The following is a 21,483-nucleotide window of genomic DNA, read 5'->3' on the forward strand; positions in this document are numbered from 1 at the left end:
AAGTTGGCTAGCCTCCCTCCGTGTGTAGAGAACTCGGGACCTATATACTCAGTCTGGTGTTGCCTCTTTTTTGCCGCCAGGGAAATAAGTTACCCAAGAGAGTGTCTCCCCTTTTGGGGTGATGCTTCACTGCTGGAATTAATGGAATAGTCTATAAGGTATTTAATTCATCTCAGTGTTTTTCCTATGGGCAAGGCTTAGCTCTCACTGTTAAAAAGTGTTTGAAAGTTGAAACTGCGAATATTACAGGCAATTTTGTATAATATATAATCACACAGGCAGACATTTATGATGGTTTAAAATAAAATGAGTTGCCAAATTCCGGTCCATTTAATTCCCAAAACACTGATCTGTATAAAGTTCTAAGTTTTGAAAGCTCTTAGACGTAAAAAGAAAAAAAAACGGACCATTTTAACTTAAGACTTTGGTCTACAAATAACCATAAAAACTGTCTGACGTGTTAATGTAGCGAACAAAAAACCTTTTAAAGAACAAAATAGAGTAGTCTAACTAAAAACTAGAGATTGCAATTCTTACATTTACTTAAATAGCACTTTTCTATACAGAGTGTTCTGTAAACATTTGTAGTGCGATTTTTTGGGCGATTTCGAGTCTAAAATGTTAGGCCTACTTCTAACTCCATTTTGACCCTATAAGGGCCACCGTTTTCAAGTTATGATTGGAGCGTTTTAGGGATGACCCCTTTATTAAATTATAAATTATTGCCTTGCAGTTTCTTTTGTTAAATTTAAACACACCAATCATAACGCGAAAACGGTGTCCCTTAGAGTCAAAATTACGATAGAAATAACATTTTCGACACGAAATCGCCCCAAAAAAACACATCGCATAATTTCTTACAGACTTTTCAGAATCACCCTGTATATATCTTGAAAAACTGATATTTTTTAGAATGGACTATGGAGAATCATTCTATATAAGATCTTTGCTCATAATCACCAAGCAAATAGGGGGTAAGCCCATGAAAAAACATCCATAATGTAAGTTTCTTCTTCACTAAAGTTCATTTAAAAAAAAGAAAAAAAAGAAAGAATAAGTAAAAAATCCGATCATAATGACTTGACGCCGTGGTTACCATATCCATAAGACGTATTTTTTTTAGTCTCATTTTCCTCCCGTTAAGGCCCATTCAGACTAGACTATGGACTAAAACCTTACGTTCATTCGCGTCGGTGAAGTCGCTTTACTCGCTTAGTTAAGACACGTGTCAACGACTATACATAGAAGATTCGTGTACGGGTTTAGTTTGAAAATTAATATCAGTTTCGTTGGACAGTGAGTGTCCAAATGGCACCACCACCTCGTTAGCACCTTTTCTTTATCCATAGCTCACTCGATCATGCCTTATTGGCGCGTGATCGAGTGAGTTTCGCTTTAGCAGACGATATTTGAAAGGTTTTAGGCAGTTCTTGGCGAGGTATTTAATTATCATTTTGGATAAATTCGGCTATTTTAGTATTCAAAAGCCGTTGTTCAAAAATGACTTGATAAATGCGACTGGTTTTAAGTCGTCTGCTTTAACGTCTGAACAGGGAAACGAACGTACCGAAACGAAATAAACGAGGCGACCATTGACGGGAACGAAGGATATTACTGTAGTCTGAACGGGCCTTTAAAATCGCGGTAAGACTTATACCAAAAAAAAAAAAAGAAAAAAAAGTTCCTATTAAACGATTTTTACAATATTTTATTTCTTTTTAAAACCAAGATATTTTTTTTCTTTTCCTTCAAAGATAAGGAGCCGAGTAAAAAATCATTCAGGGGATTTTTCCTTTCCTTCAATCTTGGAAAGGAAAAAAAAATGAGACTTCTTTTAAAAGTCTTTACTTTCTTAAAGATCCAACATTTAATGAGAGTGACTAGATGCCTTACAGCAAAGTCAGTCCCGAGGCTCAGTGGTTAAATAAAAAATATATATATATTTTTAACGTCGTCGTAAGCCTTGGTCTTTTGATCTTTTTTTTTTTTTTTTGAGAGAAAAATTCCAAAGCTATTTGTCAGTTTTAAGGAAAGTAATTTTTTATAATTAAGGTTTTTACATAAAGGGTTTTGTCTCGTATAATTTTTAAAACCCGATTTTCATTTCGCCGTTTGCCTTTTCAAGATGACACCTTATTCTAAGAAGCATTTTTTACTATTTATTTTTTTTTATTTATTAATATTTAAAGAGTAGAATTAAATAAGCAAATAGAAAGGGCCCTTTACTCGTGAATTTATAATTAAATGTATTTATTTTTATAATAAAACTAGTTGCAGCCTTACGGGACATTTTTATTACTTTTTGGTTGCCATTTTAAAAGATGGCGGACAGAAAATAGAACCCAAAAAGCTTATCATAAGACCCGTTTATAAGATTTAGGGAATCAGTATAAGAAATATTAGCGAAATCGATTTAAAAAAACAATAAAAGTTATTTCATAAGGAAGGTTTTGTTACATTTCTAGCTGCCATTTTTCAAGATGGCGGCGGATTGGAAAAATCTTTCTTAGCACTTGTCTACTACTTAATAGTAACATCCCTGAAAAATTTCAGCCTTCTAGCTAAAGCGGTTTGGACTGGGCATTGATTTTAAGTCAATCAGAACTTTGACGTTCCCCTAAATGAGTGCTTCTCCTTGAACACATGTGTTGAGCGTCATAAACATATGTACAGGGGCTCGTAAGAAATACATAGCCCCCGTATGCCGGCTATGTGGTGCTGAACGGGAGGATGTCTCCCATGTCCTACTGGAGTGCCCGGCCACTTGCCCGGATAATGACGCCTTCGACTGGCGAGCGAAGCATTACGGTGCTCCACTATTGGACGTCTTGGGCCTCTCGGGAGGACTGTGGGACCACCGTGTGGTGCGCGAGATACTGTCAACGTGGTGGTCCGCGAAACAGGCATGGCGTCAGGCAAACCCGTCCGACCTGCCGGACTTTTTGTTTCATTGACCGGGTTCCGGCCTCATTCATGTCCCCTTTGTCTATTTTGTACATTTTTGCCCCAATTTTCGCTCTTCATTATTCTGATTATTTGTATTTGTTTTCGATTTTTTCATCATTTCATTATTTTATTTATCGGTGCTACTTTGTATATTGAATGTGTATGTATTTTTTGTATTTTTCCTTTGCTGAGCTCCCCCTACAGGGGAGCCGCCCCGATTCAAAGGGGTGTACTTCATAGTACGGCTAAAACAATAAACCTGTAAACCTGTAAACCAGTATAAGTTCATCCTAAATGTGGGCTTCCTCGATGTGCAGCAGGTAAAGGAGGTTTACAGTCGATATGGTATTTTAAAAGGGTTTTTGAAACTCGGCTAGTTTTTAAACTGTCAAAATCCATATGTATGCCCATTTCTAAAATTAGAAAACTATAAACTTTGAGGGATTTGGAAAGTTGTAAACTTAAGCAACCAATCTCATTAAAAACCGGTTTTTCTAGAGGAGTATTTGGAGGTTTTTTTGGAGCTGAAAATAAGCAATTAATCTTTGGCCCAATTTCTATTATCTCCAAAACAGCTAACTACATCGCTTAAAGGGTAAAACCAACCAACCTTCTTATATTAAAGCTGCAGGCTTGACGTTGGCTCTTTTCCCACTACAACAAGTCAAAGGCAACCTTGAAAAGATCAATATCCCCATAGAAAACGCGATAGATTAGGGAGCATTCAAAGGGTATAACGAAATGGGAGTAATACAGGCGAGAGCCATTAGTCTCTCTTTACGCGTCGTCGTTCACCATTCACTGATAACCGGTGGTTCCTTGGAGAGAGAGGGGGGGGGGTCGCAGCACCGACCAGGCCGGTCGAACATCGTTGAGGTCCTTTCATATAATAGGGTCAATATTCGGAAAACGTTTCTGTCACCCAAGGGCCCTGACGAAATAACACCAGAAAGGCTATACCCTAACCACCCATAAGTTTTGTCAACTCATCTCTCCGACTGACACTAGAGTTAACCTCGCGGACAGGGACAGGGACAGCGGGGGGAATAAAAGTTTATAATCTGAAGGAAATCATTGGGTTTTAGGAATAAATGGGTTCATGTGAAAATGAAAAATGAACTTTTAGAGACCTAGTTTATCAAGATAAGAGCTTAGTTCTTTGAGTCAACGACAATTTCCTTGTTTTGGGGGCCAGCCAATGTTTGGGAGAAACTAAATGTTGTAAACTTCATGAATGTTCTTTGAAACATTCCAATCAGCTTTAGAAAATTCGCTGCCCTAACATGAAGAGAATCTGTGCCAAGGTTGGATAGGTTGTAATTTTATTTAGGAATTAAATCTGATTGGTTGTCAAGGTGCATGTGAATCTGACGTTTGCCTGGAGCGGCTATTCCCTTTGACAACAATATTCACGCCATTTTTTTAATTACTTCTAGTAATTTACATCACCGGAGAGCTAGATCCATTTTTAGCCATCTCGGTAACAAGAAGCTACCCATGATCAGAAGAAAGAAAAAGAAACATACGAACTTGGCCTCCGGTATAGCGTTGGAAATAGCTTCTTATATCCCCTTTTGTTCAAGCCTATTTAGAAAGTGCAGCCGAAGAAAAAAAATATATAACGTAGATAGGTTATATAGTATAACACTCTTCCGTTTATGTACGCCACCTGGTGCACGTGCCCAACCAGTTTCCCGCAGGGCGTTATGTCTGGAAAGAATGTATCAGAATAAGGAAGAACCCTTTTTCCTTTTTTTATCTGAAGGATGAGCTATTTTCGCGCCTTTTTTTATTTTCCAAACAGCCTGTAGCGTAAACTCCGTACTGGACGACTGTACGATCCAGGATGTTTCATAGTAAAGTATGTACTATTACCGATGGTGTGTTGAAGGGGTGAAAAGGCTTGAAAACCATTACGATATGTGTGTATAAAAACGTAAAGGAATTGTGAAGTGAAATAAATATCTTTTACTTTTTCTCTGGCTTAAATTACCTCTCAAGAAAAGGTATATACGTAAATAGATAAAACTGTTTGCATTTATTTATTTAATTTTTTTAAGAAAAGATATTATGAAATGTTTACGACGATGGGAAGTATTAAAGTCAGATATGCTATATAATGTATAAAATGCATCCTTAGAAGGAGTTGAATTTAATATTGAAGAAATAGGCTATCTACTGAAGAATTGTCCAGTCCAAGGTTGGTATATCTTCTATGGTATATGATAGAGGAAAAAACCCAAACACAAGAGGATTAGAAGCTCTGCTTATGTAACTGTTTTTCGAATCCAGGGTAAACCTTACGTTGTTAGATATCTAATACGAATTCTTGGGCTACATCCATTTTCTGAACGTATCAAAAGCAGATTTTGTGGGTAGATAAAAGACTAATCATTATATATGACGAATTTTACGTGGCGAATAATCTATCTCGCTGCCTGTTGAACCTAGCACGCGCCTAGGACCTGGCATTGCTACCAAATTATGAAATCACAGTAAGAAGCGTCAGAATTGTGAGACGTAACGGGTATAGTTCTCAAACCCGGCCCATGCACAAAACCAGCATAGAAATAACAAGGGAGATAAGGGCCCACAATGATTCCTATTGACTGTATGCATTCCAGGTCTAAAAATTTTAATCTCTCGAACTTCAAAACTACTCAGGTATTCTACATCATACTTAACGAACGAAAAAACAAGCAAGCAAACAAATAAATAAATAAATTCATAAATAAACATATATTTTAGAAAAAAAACTTTTTGTGAAAAAACATATGCTAATATAAGATAACGTTTCAGCAAACCGAATACGGTTCAATAAAACCAAAAACGTTAGCCAGGATATACCTTAAACGGAACGGTATAATTTTGCGCCGGATCCAGAAGTAAAGAAGAAAAAAAACTTACATTAAATGCGATTGGAGATGAAATACTAACATAAGGTGGGATGAGATGAGATGATGAAAAAAAAAAAGGAAAAAATAAAAGAGGAGAATTCTTGTCTAGCCAAGGAAAAACGGACAGATATCCATACCGTATAATTCATCCAGGGAATTCTGGGAAAAAGGGGATTCAACTAAAAATTTGAAAAAAAAAAAATTCAAGATCTCGAGTAAAAACAGACCGCTCTATGATTAAAACATGAAGTACCTACAGTCAGGAAATAGAAAAAAAAATCTTGAGGGGGAGAAAATTTTTCCAATTTCTCACCGTGAAAGAAGTTATTTAAAACATAAGCTACCTACGTTCTGTATGTAGTGGGGTTTATATTTCATATTTCAAGTTTTTTTTTAATTTTCACTTTTTTGAACTATACCTACCTATAAAAATATTTGAAGCGGAAATGTTAAACTAATTTTAAGGTTAGATTACAGTTATTTAAAAAGTAGCGGTCCGGAAATTTTAGTGCTAGAGTGTACGCGTCGTAATGAATGTTGAATTAAGTGTGTACAGGGTGTTTCTGATAAATCATCCATAAATTAAAGGTCTGAAAGGAATGCGTGTGAACGAACAGAGGTGTGTGGTCTATGACGGTTTAGTTGCACAGATATGTACTACCAAACATTGATTGGCAACTGAAACAAGGCAGTAGTCAGGCATCTGGAGTAAGACATATCAGCCTTGAATTGTCTTCACGTTATTGAACCTTTATCTATTTATAGCAGTAGTGTACTACTGAACGGGTAGAAACGTGCTACAATGTGAAACAATGTTCGCGAGCCCGTATCTCCGTTACTAAATGTTGACCCCATGTTCTTATGTTCTTTTACGCCCCCAATTTAACACGAAAAACAAACACACAATTTAATTTATGGCAGACTTATCAAAAACACCCTGTATAAAATCCCAGAAAAAGAAAGAATAGTCGTCATAGTTTTCCAGAAACTGAACTCATCTCATGCATTTCATGTTTTCTTTAAAAATTTCACGTGCTGTTCATATCAATCTGCACGCGCGGTTTCTAATTCATTTATAAGCCTATATATTTCTCGTGATGAAAACATTGATTTTATTTTTTCTTTAGAACCATAACCGCACTACAGAATAAGAAAGTATAGGCCTAGCAGAGAGCCCTAGCAATCATAATTATATAAGAATTAACCCCAAAAGGAAATTGCCCAAGGACAAAATTAAGAAACAAGTTCCAATTTAGCACTTTAACTAATGATTAGGGGTGACAAAGGCCATCATGGTGAGTTTATTGTTAGCGTGTTTATATCCGTTTTGTAGCTTGAAGGTAAACTTAATTCCGGGGCTGCTTTATAAAAGGTATACTAGCAGCATGCATGCTTGGGTCGTCCGACATCATTAAGGCTTACAAAGGTGCGCGTTTCACGCGAGGGTGCCTGAATAATTGTCCCCGTTAATGATCGAGACGCTCTCTTTATTATTAATGAAAAAGGCATTAGCTTCTCATTTATCACGTAGTACCCGGTTTCATGGTTTGTGCGTATATAGCTAAAACTAAAACACTCCCTGGTAATGTATTTTTTATACCGGTTTATGGGGTCTTTAAAACCATAGTACCTACTGCTGCATGCATGTATGGGTTTAATGAGATTGTATACGGATTTCCCTGGTACAAACCCCTGGCAATTTTGTAGTTGTAAGCCACGGACTAAATAATTAATTTTGAGCCGCTCCCCTTCATTTGCTTTGCAGAACTCTATGAGATGAAGTAAATCATCCGTAACACCTGCAGGAATAACGACCACCAATTTCAATGGAACTATAACTTGGCAGTATTAGACCAATTAAGGAAATGGGAGATAATCGCTTCAATCTCTGTGGTTGAAACGGCTTCTCTTCAATATTGGGTTCAGTGGAACTTGCCATACTAACCGGTGCAAGAAAACTAACGTTTATAGCGGATTCCACTGAACTGCTCTCCTTGAGATCGCTCGCGGTTTGCTCTATTTATTCATCAAATTAAAGAAAAAGATCTTGAACAAAAATACGCGCCATTTCCGGGGCGGTTTTAACATCACTTTTTTGTTTCCCTCCAAAATGTCTATGCGGATTTACCTAGAGATTTGTCTTTTAATACAAATTGCTTCCGAGCGGAACTAGCTAGGCTGAGTGCACGACCAGTGGAAGAAGGGAATCCGAATGAGAGCTGATCTCGATTTAAAAATGGAACACACAAATTTTCCAGAACACTCCAAGTGCGCCCCAAGCAGTCCGATGGAATTCGCAAGTAGACTTTCGTATCGCTTATGCTGTTTTTGCATTGGATGCCACCATGGAGCAATATCAAACTAGACAGATACAGTTAATTCAATTTTAAAGGGACTTTAGTTCTCAATTCAAAACAATAACTCAATAGAAAATGGCAATGGAAAACGGCATAACTTTCGCGCTGTGGATAAGGAGGCCCTTCTTGGATTGAAAAAAAAAATTGCCCTACTGCAACCGAAACTAGAAACACATCCTGCGTATTCTCACGAAGCCACCTTTGTACTTCTCCCTGATAGAACCGACACAAACAGAAAAGGGCAAAATAAACCACATGCTACAGTAAAAAGAACAAATGGAAGAAGAAGTGAAGCAGCAGCGTTGTTTTCAAGGGGGGGGGCACGCCGCTGAGTTAGTCCCAACTATTTCCACTCTAAGATAAATTATTCAAGAAGGAATTAAAATAAACTAAGGAAGGCTTGTAAATCTTCCACTCGCGTGCTACAAGTCGTACGTAGAGTCGAATTAATTTCGACATTTCACAGAAGCTAGTTGCTGCATACGCTTAACGGAACCAAAACAGAACCACCACCACCACAAATCTCGTGCCGCCTCTCCGAGAGAGAGAGAGAGCTAGTTTTCTTAATTAAGATTTACTTAGACCTATTTTCCAAGTCATTACGAAACGCATTTCGCTCTGCAGGAAAGGACAACTAGCTCTTTCGTTAGGTTTGCATCTTCAGCATTACCTCGGATGCTAGCTTGGAGGTTGGAAACGTTTGATACTGGAGTGGAATAAATAGTTGGGGTAGGTTTTACAAGACATGTTCCATAAGTTTGTCACTGTTTACAAACTGGAGCTTGTCATGAAGTGAATGAGGTAGGTCATAGATTCGAGGTAAAGCGAGGGAGGCCTGGTGAGGCGCTGTCAAAGGCTTAGTACTTAGACTAAATAGGAACGATGGAAGCCCTGCAAAATTAACCACCGAGTGTAGTACTTCAATTCTCGCTTGTCGTTCTGCTGTAAGTCTCTCAGTAGCATTACGAATTAAGTATAGGTAGTGTCACATTTATGGTAGGAACATATCACTTATAAACTTATGATAAAAATCAAAGGAAAGATAATATGAACATTTTGGGCGCGAAGAAACGTAGGAAAATCTCCCGCAATCCGATGAAAACTTCAACAAGAAAAATGGAAAAAAGAAAAAAAAAAACGTGTGAAAGCTACATGTAGCCCTACGCCACCTAGACTGTGGCGTAAATCATATTTCTCGCGAAAAACAGCACGTGCGAAACTGTTAAAACGCCCGGGATAAAAAGAATGATTAATATCGTTATAATACCTTTGAGCTTTTGGGGGACGAGGGGGCGCTGCTGAAATTATTAACGCTTGTCGAAAAAGGCGCGCTCAAAAAAAAAGACCTTACATCGTTAGATATCCCAGTTGACACAAATCAGATTAGAAAGAGTTTGACGTGTAGCGCAACCTCCTCCATTTTCCCTTTTTCTTACGTAACATTAAGTAAGGAAAATTCAGGGATAGATATTTAGTTACCGATCTAGACGTGATGGAAGTAAAAATTTCTAAAGAAAATTTCCACAAAAAAAACAAAATTGAAGACAGACACGTCTTTTTAAGCTTTTGAGATGGGCTCCTTGTTAGCAAGATTGGAATGGTATGCTATCGATTGGGCGTGTTATCAAAACAGCATTGTCCAAAACGTCTTTTTCATAAACACGTTTGCCATTATAGCCATTTCTCGTTTTAGCGCGTTTTGATTACAGCGTTTATATCTTGAGCGTACGAAAGTACGCCTTTTCCAAAATATTGTTGTTTATCTTTATTGACTTCCCAAAATAATATGCCTTTTCCCAAAAATTATATTTTATATTTACTTCCGATATAACATTACTCCTTTTTGCATAATATTGTTCTTTGTCCTATATACTTAATATAATAGATATTTCCCTCCCTATCAATCACAGTTTGGGCGGAAACAGCAACCGCTGTTTTGGGAAATAGCGCTGTATTGAGAAACGCGGAAACAGCAACCGCGGTTTTGCTTGTACGCGGTTTTGCAAACCGCTGTTTTAGGAACCGCTTTATTCCAAAACGCTCTTTTGAAAACCGCTCAACTACCCGTGAACCGATTGGAATTATTGATATTTTATTTGTTTTTCTTCGGTACTTAGGTATTCACGGAACTACAGAGATGAGGGAATACGGGAGGTACAAAATTCAAATAAATAATTTTAAAATACTGTAACTAAAACCAAGAATGGCAACTAAATATTTCAAAAATATTTAGTTCTTCACTATACTTCAAATGCAAAGAGAAAGACGAACACTTTGTTAAACCAGTGTTCAGCTTTTCTGGCATACTAAGTCTGAACTGAACAACCCAAAACAAAATGAGGGGCAACATTCTTTTTGAGCGAAACGAAAAAGAGAAATAATTTCCTGCCATCCACGATTTAGCCTTCGGAGGATTTAGTTTCGTGAGAAGGAAGAGAGTAAGCGAGATGGGGAGGACAACCGAACCGTACGAAGGAAAACTATTTACCATTCCTTGACGACTAGGGTTTCCAACTGCGGCGCGGTGCAAGAAGCTTCCTATGTACCGCCACAGAGATTGAAAGAGGATTTTGTCGGGAAATTGGATAGGGATTTTGAAGGTTAATAATGAGATTCAATATAGACGATGCGAAGCCTTGGCACGAACGCGTGCACCAACCATCCTTTGAAAGAGAGAATAATCTCATTGTGAAATTAAAACGAAAACTAAATTGGGAAATATATCTGCGGATTGAACTTTGAACATTTTAGAAAATTGGTATACTAAAATCAAAGGCTTGGTTTGGATATTCATAGTGTAATCTCTTTGAATTAAACGTTAATTAATAATTAATAGTTAATATGTCAATTGATGAGGAGTATGCTTCTTTGCAGTCTTACTTTGCATTTGAATTTCATTTTCCTGAGCTTTGGGAAAAGTGTAAACAAACTTGAATAGAATCAAATTTAAAAGAAGGCATTTTGAAAGAAGAAACAAAAGGCTTAGGAATTTCTGTTAAAAGAATTAGAACAATGGTTGCTAAAACCAAAGCTGGCCATCCATAGAAATATGCAAATCAAAGAAGAAGAAGAAGAAGAAAACCAACCGGAAATACCAAAAAATCCCTATAAGAACTTAAGACCACCCCAACCTATATACCATACTCGGGCAAGTTGATTTTTTCCTTTGATAAATTTCATTAGATATCCCTTCGCGTAGTCTTTACAATACTGTCCAGCTAGACGCGTTACAGGCAGACAGGCTACTTGTCTACTTCGATCGAGTCGCTTACAGTGAACGGCTTCTTTTTCTGCCTCATATCTTAAAGGCAATCTCGTTAGGGTCCTTTAGCCTGCCTCCATTGGGCTCAGTTATAGTTCACTGAGATCATCGTTGCCTATGAACACTTCATCATTTTATCATGAAACTTATCGCTTAATAAAAATGAATATCTCCCGCCATACAGGATTGGCATCAACATCGCGCGCAATTTTAGTAATCAAATCTTTCGCTAATTTCATTGGACATAGTGACGTGCAAGGAGAATATTGTTAAAACAAGAAAGCAGGGCGTTACCAAGAAGCGATATCTAGTTTATTAGGGAGAAGGTATAATATGCCAAAGTATTCGCGCGCCATAGTCCCAGTCCCCCTTTCAAAATACGAGGGCGTAAAAGGAGACCGGCCTATTTCGCAGCCTCTTCTCAGTCGGAAAATACGTAATTTTTGTCATTCGCGTCGCGCTGACGTGAGTTTTCAAGAACCAATGAGATGCTGATTGTAATTTAGAGGCGCTGGGGATTAACTCCGGACCTACGTTTGGACTGGAGATAAAGCTAGAAATGTGGCAAATTTATACCTTCTCCCTAGTAAACTAGATATCGCTTCTTGACGTTACGTTATTGGTCAAAGGTGCAAATTTCAAATTATTCATTTTCACCTTCCCTATGCGTCACGTTCCCACCCTTCATCGTGCACCTTTTGAATTTTTAAATGCTTCTCAGTCACAAACAATTCAATATTCTTGCGCAAATGAAATGAATACTTCATAAGGTATCTATATCCAACATCTTTCCGGTATATCCATCCCAGTGCGGGCGCTAAGTGCATAACCCGACTCCATGCAGAGAAAGACACTTTGCCCTTTTACTTATTACTCGTGGGATAGACAAGTAATTGGTCAGTGAGAAAAGCAACAACTAGAATAGTAGGTACAAAGAGATTGTCCGTGCACCCTTTCCTTGACACTACTGCATTATGATAATGATTAGAAGGCAGTCTTGTGGATTATACATGACATGGTATGCGAGGTTAAAAAATTAGCATTTTAATTCAATCTCGATCAACAGCGCGTCGGGCGCGAGTGTTTTCAAATGCATAGTCAATACCATTAACTATATTTTTCTTCGCTTTTGCATGTTTACTTCAATCTCTAGCTGGGTTTTTAATATTAAAAGGGATTGTGTAGTACCGGGTTTACTTCATAAATAATTTATCTGGTGAAAAATTCATATGAAAAAGTAAATTGGTTTAAGTGCTAGTAAACAATATAATCCTCTTTATTTAAAAAAAACTTTGAACTCCTAAGTTTGTTACTGTTTACAAACTGGAGCTTATCATGAAGTGACGTAGGTCATAGATTCGAGGTGACACGACGCCTGGTTTTTGGCGCTGTCAAAGGCTTAGTAATGCAGACTAAATAGGACCTAGATGGAAGTCCTGCATCAAAACTAACCACCGAGTGTAGTACTTCAATTCTCGCTTGTCGTTCTGCTAGAACTAACTCGAGCTGTAAGTCTCTATCATCACGAAGTACAGGTAGTGTCATACTTATGGAAGGAACATATCACTTATAAACTTATGCTATATTAGCTGTATGCATTCCCGCATTTATTAAGACGACGTTTATTAAGACGTTTTTACTTTCCTATTTGAGTAAGAGAGATATATGAGGAAATAAACCGTTCTGTAAATAAAAAATCGAATTGCGAAAGGAGAAAAAAGAAAGGGCCTAATGGGTTATACCTGGAACTATACGGACCAATTTTCCCAAAGGCCGAACGTCCGTCCAAAATGCTGGAGTCTGGCTGAAACTTGACGTCCGAGGTAACCAGGTAAAGGGTGAAGGAGTGGGAGTGGCAGACCATAATAAATAATGGAAAAGGCCACATAGCACTTAAGCAATACAGAGTCGTGTATAGTTTTTATTTTGGCTCGCTTAAAGTCACTAACGGCGTAGAACTAAAAGGGCAAAAAGGCAAGGCATCAAATGAAATATATATATATATATATATATATATTTGTCCAAAGTGAAGCGTGGAAAAAGCAAACAAACAAAACGTAAGTAAACCCCCAAAACATTACGTGAGAGGAAAGAATTATTAGGTAAAGGTGAAGGTGTCGTTTTCCTATACAGCACCAAGAAATACACGTAGCAATATAAAAATTATGTGGATTACCGGTCTCTATAGACTATTCCATTAATTACATACAGAGTAGTGCTCAAACAAAGTGCTCAAACACCAAAGGGGCGGAGCAGCTCACCTTCTTGGGATATTTTACTAGCGCCAAGAGGAACCCACCGCTAGAGGCAGGCAACGCGAGTCGGCTAGCCCATGAACCTTCTGGCTAGCCTCCCTTACCGCATGGACTAAGCAATACTGAAGGACCGATGGCAGCCCATAGAGCCCCATACTAAGCGACTAAACAACCAAAGTTAAGCTTACTTCCCCCTTTTCAGCCCCAAAATGGACGGGGGGGGGGTATAAAAATACTGAGTCAAATGCCGGAAAAAGCTAGCGCCATCTAGACTAAGTAAGACGTTTGTTGCTTCCCTCTTTAGAATGTTGATTCCCCCACTATCCGGTTTGCTACTATCTGCCGCTAGAAGGCGAATTAACAAGTAGTTTTCAACTTTCTCCCTCTGCCATCCGTCCTTCAGTATTGCTTTGTCCATGGTTGGGTTTCCTTGCAAGTAATTAATGTAAAGATCTATAAAGTTTAGACCAAAAAAAAGACGTGTTCAATTTCTACCTTCTAAGAAATTTATGGAAGAAATTTTACACATTTAGAACATATATACACGACACGGAAAATGTCCAAAGTATAAAGTATGTAGTATACCCCATTAAAAAAGTCGTTAATACAGAACTTAAGAGGTTAGCCCTTTCCCCCTTAAGTTAACTTACGAGTACATGTGTTGGTCAAGGCTACATACGAGCGCTATATGCACTAAGAGGTTACGTAAGCCTTTGCGAGTTAGCTTTTGAAAATACCCTCTTGTAACGGTTGAAATAACTCAACTTCAAATCCTCCACTTCTAACGTTATTTAAGAGCACAGAGCGAGAGTTATTTTTATGGTCACGAATACCGTCCATAAGAGTCTAAAATATAAATACGGTTCTCTCTCGAAATTAATTTGATTTACCGGGGCGTTAATTCCACAGCGCTCTTTTTATTTATTTTTAACCTCGTCCTCTTTTCTACGGCGCGGGAAAAATTAATTTAACCATATAGCATAGGTTCATAAGATATGTTTCTCCATAAGTTTGTCACTGGTTACAAACTGGAGCTTGTAATATTGAAGTGATTGAAGTAGGTCATAGATTCAATCTCGTAAAGCGACGCCTGCAGTTTTGGCGCTGTCAAAGGCTTAGTATTGCAGACTAAATAGGAAGATGGAAGTCCTGCAAAATTAACCACCGAGTGTAGGACTAAAATCCTCGCTTGTCGTTCTGCTAGGACTAGCTCGAGCTGCAAGTCTCTCAGTAACATTAAGAAGTATAGGAAGTGTCATACTTACATACATATCATATCTTATAAACTTATGATATGGTATAGGGTGAGCCTGCAACTACAGTAGCAGAGCAGCTTTTATAAGTTTACAGTTTTGCATCACTGGACAAGGGAGTAAAGATGAGGGGTAAACTCGAGATACTGCCAGAGAGAGTATAGAACTTTGCTTTCAGTGGAAAATTTTAATTCAATTTAAGGAGAAATTCTATATCGCATAGGACAGAAGCCTCATAAGCTAATTTTCGTATGTTATTTTTTTAATTTTGAAAGAACAGAAGCTATTAAGCCTAATATAATTACAACTAACGTCAAAAAAATTTCCTTTCAAAATATTAAAAAATATTTATTTAATTAATGTTAAATTGTAAGAAGGTTGTACTAGATAAAAGGATCACTAACACGAATATTTGAAATATTAATATACTAGCTGCCAAAGGCACCCAACGTTTCCCGTCGGGACATTCTTATTACGGCTTTAGGTCGCCATTTTTTAAAGATGGCGGATAGAAAATCGAACCCCCTAAAGCTATAAAGCCTGTCTATAAGATATAGGAAACCTTAGGACTAAATATTAATTAAAAAGGTTTATACGTGTAGCTATCAACGTTATTCCATAAAGGATATTTTACATTTTTGGCCGCCATTTTTCAAGATGGCGCCGGATTGAAAATATCTTTCTTAAGAGGGTGCATAATACTCAAGAATAACATCCCTGCAAAGTTTTAGCCTTCAAAGTAAAGCGGTTTGGACTGGGCGTAAGTCAGTACTCACAAACTCTAAAATTTACAAATGTTTTAACTCGTTTTAACTATTTAAAGGCACAGGATAATTACTATTTACTAATTACCCTAATTTACATATTTAGCATGGCATATATAAGACCGTGTCGTATAAGAGATTTACTCAAATTATCCAGGCATTCTGTAAAAACCTCTTCTCATGCATTTAAGAGAAGTTTCGCAATTAAATCCATGGGTGAAAGTGCAAAATCCTGTTTAATGAAGGCGATCCAATGCAAATCTCGAAACCAAAGAAAAGAAGAATTAAGATAGCTGGTGCTGGGCTAACCCCAATTTCCTTCCGTAAGAAAGTTGGGCTTATAATTGAAAAATCTCAGTTTCCACCTTCAGTCTACATGACGCGTTGGAAACTTAAAAAAGGAAAGAGGTTTTTTTATTTCTTAAGATCCTTGGGTATCCTCTCCTCTTTAACAGATCTAAGACACCAAGGCCCGTTTCCTTAAGCCTCAAATTATCAATTAGAAACTGGAAAGTGATCCTGGCTTGCCTCCAAAACTCATTAGCAAACGCGCCGCCAAGATCCTCAGCTTCTTACATCCCATCCTATCCTATCCCATCTCTCTCTCTGCATCTTCCTATTACTGATTTTCATCCTCAAATTGAACCATCCTCCCGATAATATGTGGAGTCGTGGCGGTGCCCCAAAAGAAACAATTTAAAAAGGAAGAGAAAGGGTCGAACACTTGCCAATTTTTTACAAAAGGCGTTACAATATTTGCCATGCAGTAAACAGAAGAAGTGTTCGACTACTTGAAGAAATAAATAAAAAAAAGCCCTCAAATTTTGCCTTCATCAAAAATAAGAAGGAAGGTCTAGGCGGCGCTTCCCAGATTCGAGATTCTTAGGACCGTCAATGAGTGAGCTAGAAAAGGTCGTTTTTCTAAAAATAGAAACCTCTAGCTGGATTCTTTTTATAGGTAATGATCGGTGGAAGGGGAGTTTGGGGGACATCATCGAAAAATCAGAGCTCAGTTCTAACTATCGAATCAAAGAATGTCCTGAAGTGAAAAGCTGATGTTAGACATGGAAGAATAAGTTCATAAGATATGTTCCTTCATAAGTTTGTTAATCTCTGGTTACAAACTGGAGCTTTTCATGAAGTGAATGAGGTAGGTCATAGATTCGAGGTAAAGCGAGGGAGGCCTGGTTTTGGCGCTGTCAAAGGCGGCTTAGTACAGACTAAATAGGACCTAGATGGAAGTCCTGCAAAACTAACCACCGAGTGTAGGACTTCAATTCTCGTTTGTCGTTCTGCTAGAACTAGCTCTTAGTAAGATCTCTAATATTACTAAGTATAGGTATCGTCATACTTATGGTGAACATATCTTATAAACCTATGGTGGAAGCAAAAGGATGCAAGATATAATTGTCAACGCGATTACGTTCATATCATTAATTTTTAATAACGGACAAGGTATAAGAAAATTAAAGGTTCGAAGATGAAGTGCAAACAAGACCCGTGTACACCAAGAAAATGGATGTATATAGATGGGTACAGGGACTCGAAACTTGGCTGAGATTTAATGTGGCTAGACTTAAAGGACCAAAGAGGTTTTTCTTTTTGCTTTTATATTCAAAAGGGGTGAAGGTGTAGAACGAGACTAATACTCAGCCCATCGAGCTAGGCGAAGGTGAGACGTCGTAGAGAACAGGCCATCATCATGATCGACCTCCCTTTAACAGGCAAGCCAGTGATTTGACATTAGAGCTGCAGTATACAGGGTGTTACTGATAAGTCTGCCATAAATTAAGGGAGATCATGTTCTTTGGGAAAACAATTTTCAGTCGAAAATGGGATAACTTCTATCGCCATTTTGCCACAAGGGACACTGTTTTCGAGTTATGATTTGATAAGTGTTTTAGGGATGCCCCCTTAATTAAATTATTAATAAATCATTGTCTTTCAGTTTCTTAATTAGTTAAATTTAAGGGGTCATCCGTAAAATATATCATCCAATCTTAACTCGAAAACAATGTCCCTTGTGGCAAAAATGGAGATAGAAGTTATCCCATTTTCGACTCAAAATCGATTTCCCAAAGAACACTGCCCCTTAATTTATGGATGGCACACTTGTGAGAAACACCCTGTATACAGAGACTCTTATTGAAGAACAAAATCGACGTGAAAATGAGGATAGGGACTTGAAGTATAGCGAGCAAACAAAGAAAAGGAAGGAGAAAATAGTAACCCTGGGTAACTTGATTTCTTCGCAGCCGTGATACGAAAAATACCGAGGCCCAAAAATTTCCCCATTCTCATAATAAATACTTAATGGAAAAATTCCTGGGTCCCTTGATATTGACTGTGGATCAAATTTCAATCATTTAAAGTACTCGAGCTAGAGACTTCGATTTTTTGATTATGTTGGATCACATGTAGGATATAAAATAGTCTATTTAATAAAGAGTTCTTAACCTTTTATTGGATAATTGAAGTTGTTAATATTTTAAAATCGATTAAAGGATTTATTATAAATATTTTGGGATTGTGATTGAATTTTTCATTTCATTCGAAAGGGGGTATTACTTGAAATTAGAACTATTTATATGTCTACATAAAAACGAGGACTACTGTGCCATCCGCCATTGCTTTAGTGGCGTCTGCTAAATGGAACCTCTTACCCCTACGGGATTGGTTGAATTCTCACAGGCTGAGAGAGGTCAGTGGTAAGAGGTACTGGCCAGCAGACGCCACTAAAGCAATGGCGGCGGAGTAGACCTCGTTTTAAAGTCCAATTAAATGCTAATTATTTAATAATAAGAGATCGTTTATTTCATTTTTTATATTTTTCCTTCTATATTTAGAAAAGGGGGCTTTCATTTATGGTATAATCAGTTTTGTTACCTAAGCTTTATCTTAAACTACCTAGACAACGTCCTTTAAATCAATATTGAAAAATTCAAAGGAACCAATCATGAAGAAATATAACGTATAAAGTTTGAAGCAAAAAAATATCTCTAGCTTCACGAAATCTAAGGTAAATAAAAAAAATCGAATGACGTCATAAAAATACTTCAAACAAGGAACGTGGTATACTATAAAGTATAAATCGTAAACCGATAAATTCTATATTAAACTCGCATCACTATCTATAGGAAGTATTTCAAGCGGAAACGCTTCGCAACAACAAATACTCGACAAACATTGTCCGCACCTCACCCTCTGTTTCCTCATCCTTTTCCTCTCTGTCCGGACACTCACTCAATCGTTCCCCATCCACCCAGATGGAGAGAGAGCCGGAGGAAAAAAAAGAGCAGAGAGAGAGAGAGAGAGAACGCGCCCGAGAAGTAGGTGACTTTTAAAATGTCCAGTATAGCTCTCGCCTGTAGGAAACATTGAGCGGAGCATCGATTGAAATGCTTCCGCGATTTTTCTCGATCGACGTGTACATGATAAAAATACGGAAGTAAAAATAGATAAAGCCGGAAGTACTCAAAAAACAAATGCATTTTCTAAAACAATTGTAATAATAATTAAGGATGCGGATGTTTCTTTTTGCCATTTTTCAAGATGAAAAATAACTGGAAAACATTTGGTAGCACGGTTTGAAATTGGGATGGAGAGGTTTCTTTGGGCGATTTTGAGTCGAAAATATAACTTCAATGATATTTTTTCACAAGAGACACCGTTTTAAAGTTATGTGTGGAGTATTTTACGGATGACCCCTTAACTAAATTTAAGGTATCATTCGTCATTATAACTTGGAAACGGTGGGTCGGACGTCAAAAATAACATAAAGCATTTTTGACTTAATCGTACAAGGAGCATTGCCCTTATAATTGAGGCCTGGCAGACCCTTCAGAAACACCCTGTATAGATTGAACTATTGAAGAGATATTTGTGTAAAGTTCTTCTTAAAATACTTCGCGGGGACTTTACAGCTTCCGAATTTATCTACTTCCGATCTAGCGTATATTGAGGTATGATCCGCTTTAGGGCAGGCAGAAACTAGAAAAGAAATCTAGAAGCGATTGGTATGGTTGCTGAAGGAATAGGGGAAGGTTGTAGAAGAAATACGAGTTGAATACTGATGTTGGTTACTTCCCTGAATGTTAAAATGTACTTTCCCGAGTTAAACTCAATCTGTGAGGTATACGAAACTCAAAACCACCAATACCAAAACGTCCTAAGTTCGGTTAGACTACAGAACACTGCACCTCTCCTAAAAAACGTCAGCCGTTCACTTACCCAATCATATTTACTCCAATACTAGCCTTATACTTCATAAAATCCTAAACCATGGGAGGAGCCATCTGAAGCCTCGCCCCTTTTGCTGTTTCCCTATAAACATTAACTTGTTTTATAAATAATTTATAACATAATTAAAACTACAAAGTAAACTTGTACATCAAAAGATATAAATATGGAACATAGTATGCCTAGGTCTTGTATTGCACGTAATTTATTTTCAATTATAAAAACGTTAACTGTAACTTATTTTTCTGTTAAATTTAAGTCACTTTTGCTCTAAGAAACAATGATTTGTTTTCGACACGAGTTTTCTCGTAACCCTTAAGATACCAAATCTCAAAAGTTTTCGGAAGTGCTCCGGGGACACCAAAAACCTTGTTTCCTAAAGAAAAACATTGAAGAGGATGGTCCACTAAAACTAGATAAGAGACAAATTCGACTCCCCCATGCCATCTCACTCAACCTAATCCGTAGAAAACTGAACAAACAAGTAATGTAATGTAATCCCTACACGGAATTTCAAATAAATCCAGTTTAGATCCTAGTAACTTATAAAACGAACAAGAACCGGACCGGTTAAAGAAAAACAAAAAATTGTCTTTTAAAAATCCCTGAATTTTGATGTCAAGATAATGTAGATATTGCTATTCGGGTTTTCCCTTGTAACCACAAACTTGTATAAAAAAACCAAGAGAATAAAGATATACAGGGTGTTTTTCCGAAAAGGGACGGTATAGGACCGAAGTACACGAGTATGGAAAATCTATTTTTGAGTCGAAAATGAAGTACGAAACTTCTATGAAATTTTGGCTTAACAATAAAGTTATGTTCTTTGAGTGTCACTTAAATGTAAGTAAAAAACTGAAAGAATAATTTCTAATTTAATTAAAAGGTGTTCCATAAAACACTCTAATCATAAATGGTACTGTTATAATCAGGGAAAAATGTCACTGAACATTCTCGACCCAAAAATTCCCATTTCATTCCTACCATCCCATTTTTGAAACACCCTGCATAAAAGATAATCCTTTTTTGCCATCTAAGAAATCTGAACAGAGTTTTCGCGAAATTTCAAAGGGAAATAAGTTGGAGTTAAGCCTTGTCGCCTATTTTTTATATTCTGTACAAAAAGAGAACTTTTTTTCTTCCGAGGCGTCCGTCACCCATTGGAAAATGAACGAAAAAAAAATTGAGTTCTAGGTACTCTTGCGCTTCCATTTCTTTGCAAAGTTGAAAACCCCATCCTATTATTCCTTTGAGGATTCTTCTTCCCCCTTCCCCTACTTGTTGAGTTTCATATATAGACCAAGAAAATAAAAGGACCCTCGAAACCATGAATGTGGGTTGGTGGTGTTACGGTTATAAAAGTTTAAAACTAAACCCCCATCGTCGTCTGATATCTTTTCACCATCCTCCCACGCCTTGTTGTAAAATGCAAAGTTAAAAAGAGAGAAAGATGGAATTGTCTTTCAAAGCGTCGAGGGATGAAGAGGAATAAGGGGATAGTTTGAGCCGA

At 37.4% G+C, this 21,483-nt stretch overlaps 1 protein-coding gene and 3 long non-coding RNA genes across 16 annotated transcripts in view; 3 read left to right on the top strand and 1 right to left on the bottom strand.

Annotated features, from left to right (window-relative positions):
• Nucleotides 1-21,483, bottom strand: part of LOC149691713 (agrin-like) — a 390,035-nt gene that overhangs the window by 55,306 nt on the left and 313,246 nt on the right. The window lies entirely within an intron of this gene.
• Nucleotides 4,121-6,238, top strand: LOC149691715 (uncharacterized). 3 transcript variants are annotated; one of them, XR_016383447.1, is made up of 5 exons: nt 4,121-4,486; nt 4,751-4,952; nt 5,007-5,146; nt 5,239-5,321; nt 5,398-6,238. It is a non-coding gene; the product is annotated as an uncharacterized LOC149691715 (long non-coding RNA). The 3 variants fall into 3 exon arrangements; XR_016383446.1 differs by having other exon boundaries at nt 5,239-6,238; XR_016383448.1 differs by having other exon boundaries at nt 5,012-5,146; nt 5,239-6,238.
• Nucleotides 6,239-10,925, top strand: LOC149691716 (uncharacterized). 2 transcript variants are annotated; one of them, XR_016383456.1, is made up of 4 exons: nt 6,239-8,929; nt 10,318-10,354; nt 10,434-10,638; nt 10,706-10,925. It is a non-coding gene; the product is annotated as an uncharacterized LOC149691716 (long non-coding RNA). The 2 variants fall into 2 exon arrangements; XR_016383455.1 differs by having other exon boundaries at nt 10,434-10,925.
• LOC149691717 (uncharacterized) lies at nt 12,830-18,205 on the top strand. 5 transcript variants are annotated; one of them, XR_016383445.1, is made up of 4 exons: nt 12,830-16,632; nt 16,693-17,189; nt 17,356-17,458; nt 17,990-18,205. It is a non-coding gene; the product is annotated as an uncharacterized LOC149691717 (long non-coding RNA). The 5 variants fall into 5 exon arrangements; XR_016383443.1 differs by having other exon boundaries at nt 12,830-16,057; nt 16,190-16,632; nt 16,693-17,458; XR_016383444.1 differs by having other exon boundaries at nt 12,830-15,730; nt 15,841-16,632; nt 16,693-17,458.

This window comes from Phalangium opilio, unplaced genomic scaffold (assembly GCF_054372755.1).
Source record: "Phalangium opilio isolate 3A_F unplaced genomic scaffold, DU_Popi_V2 ptg000025l_1, whole genome shotgun sequence".
Classification (NCBI taxonomy): domain Eukaryota; kingdom Metazoa; phylum Arthropoda; class Arachnida; order Opiliones; family Phalangiidae; genus Phalangium; species Phalangium opilio.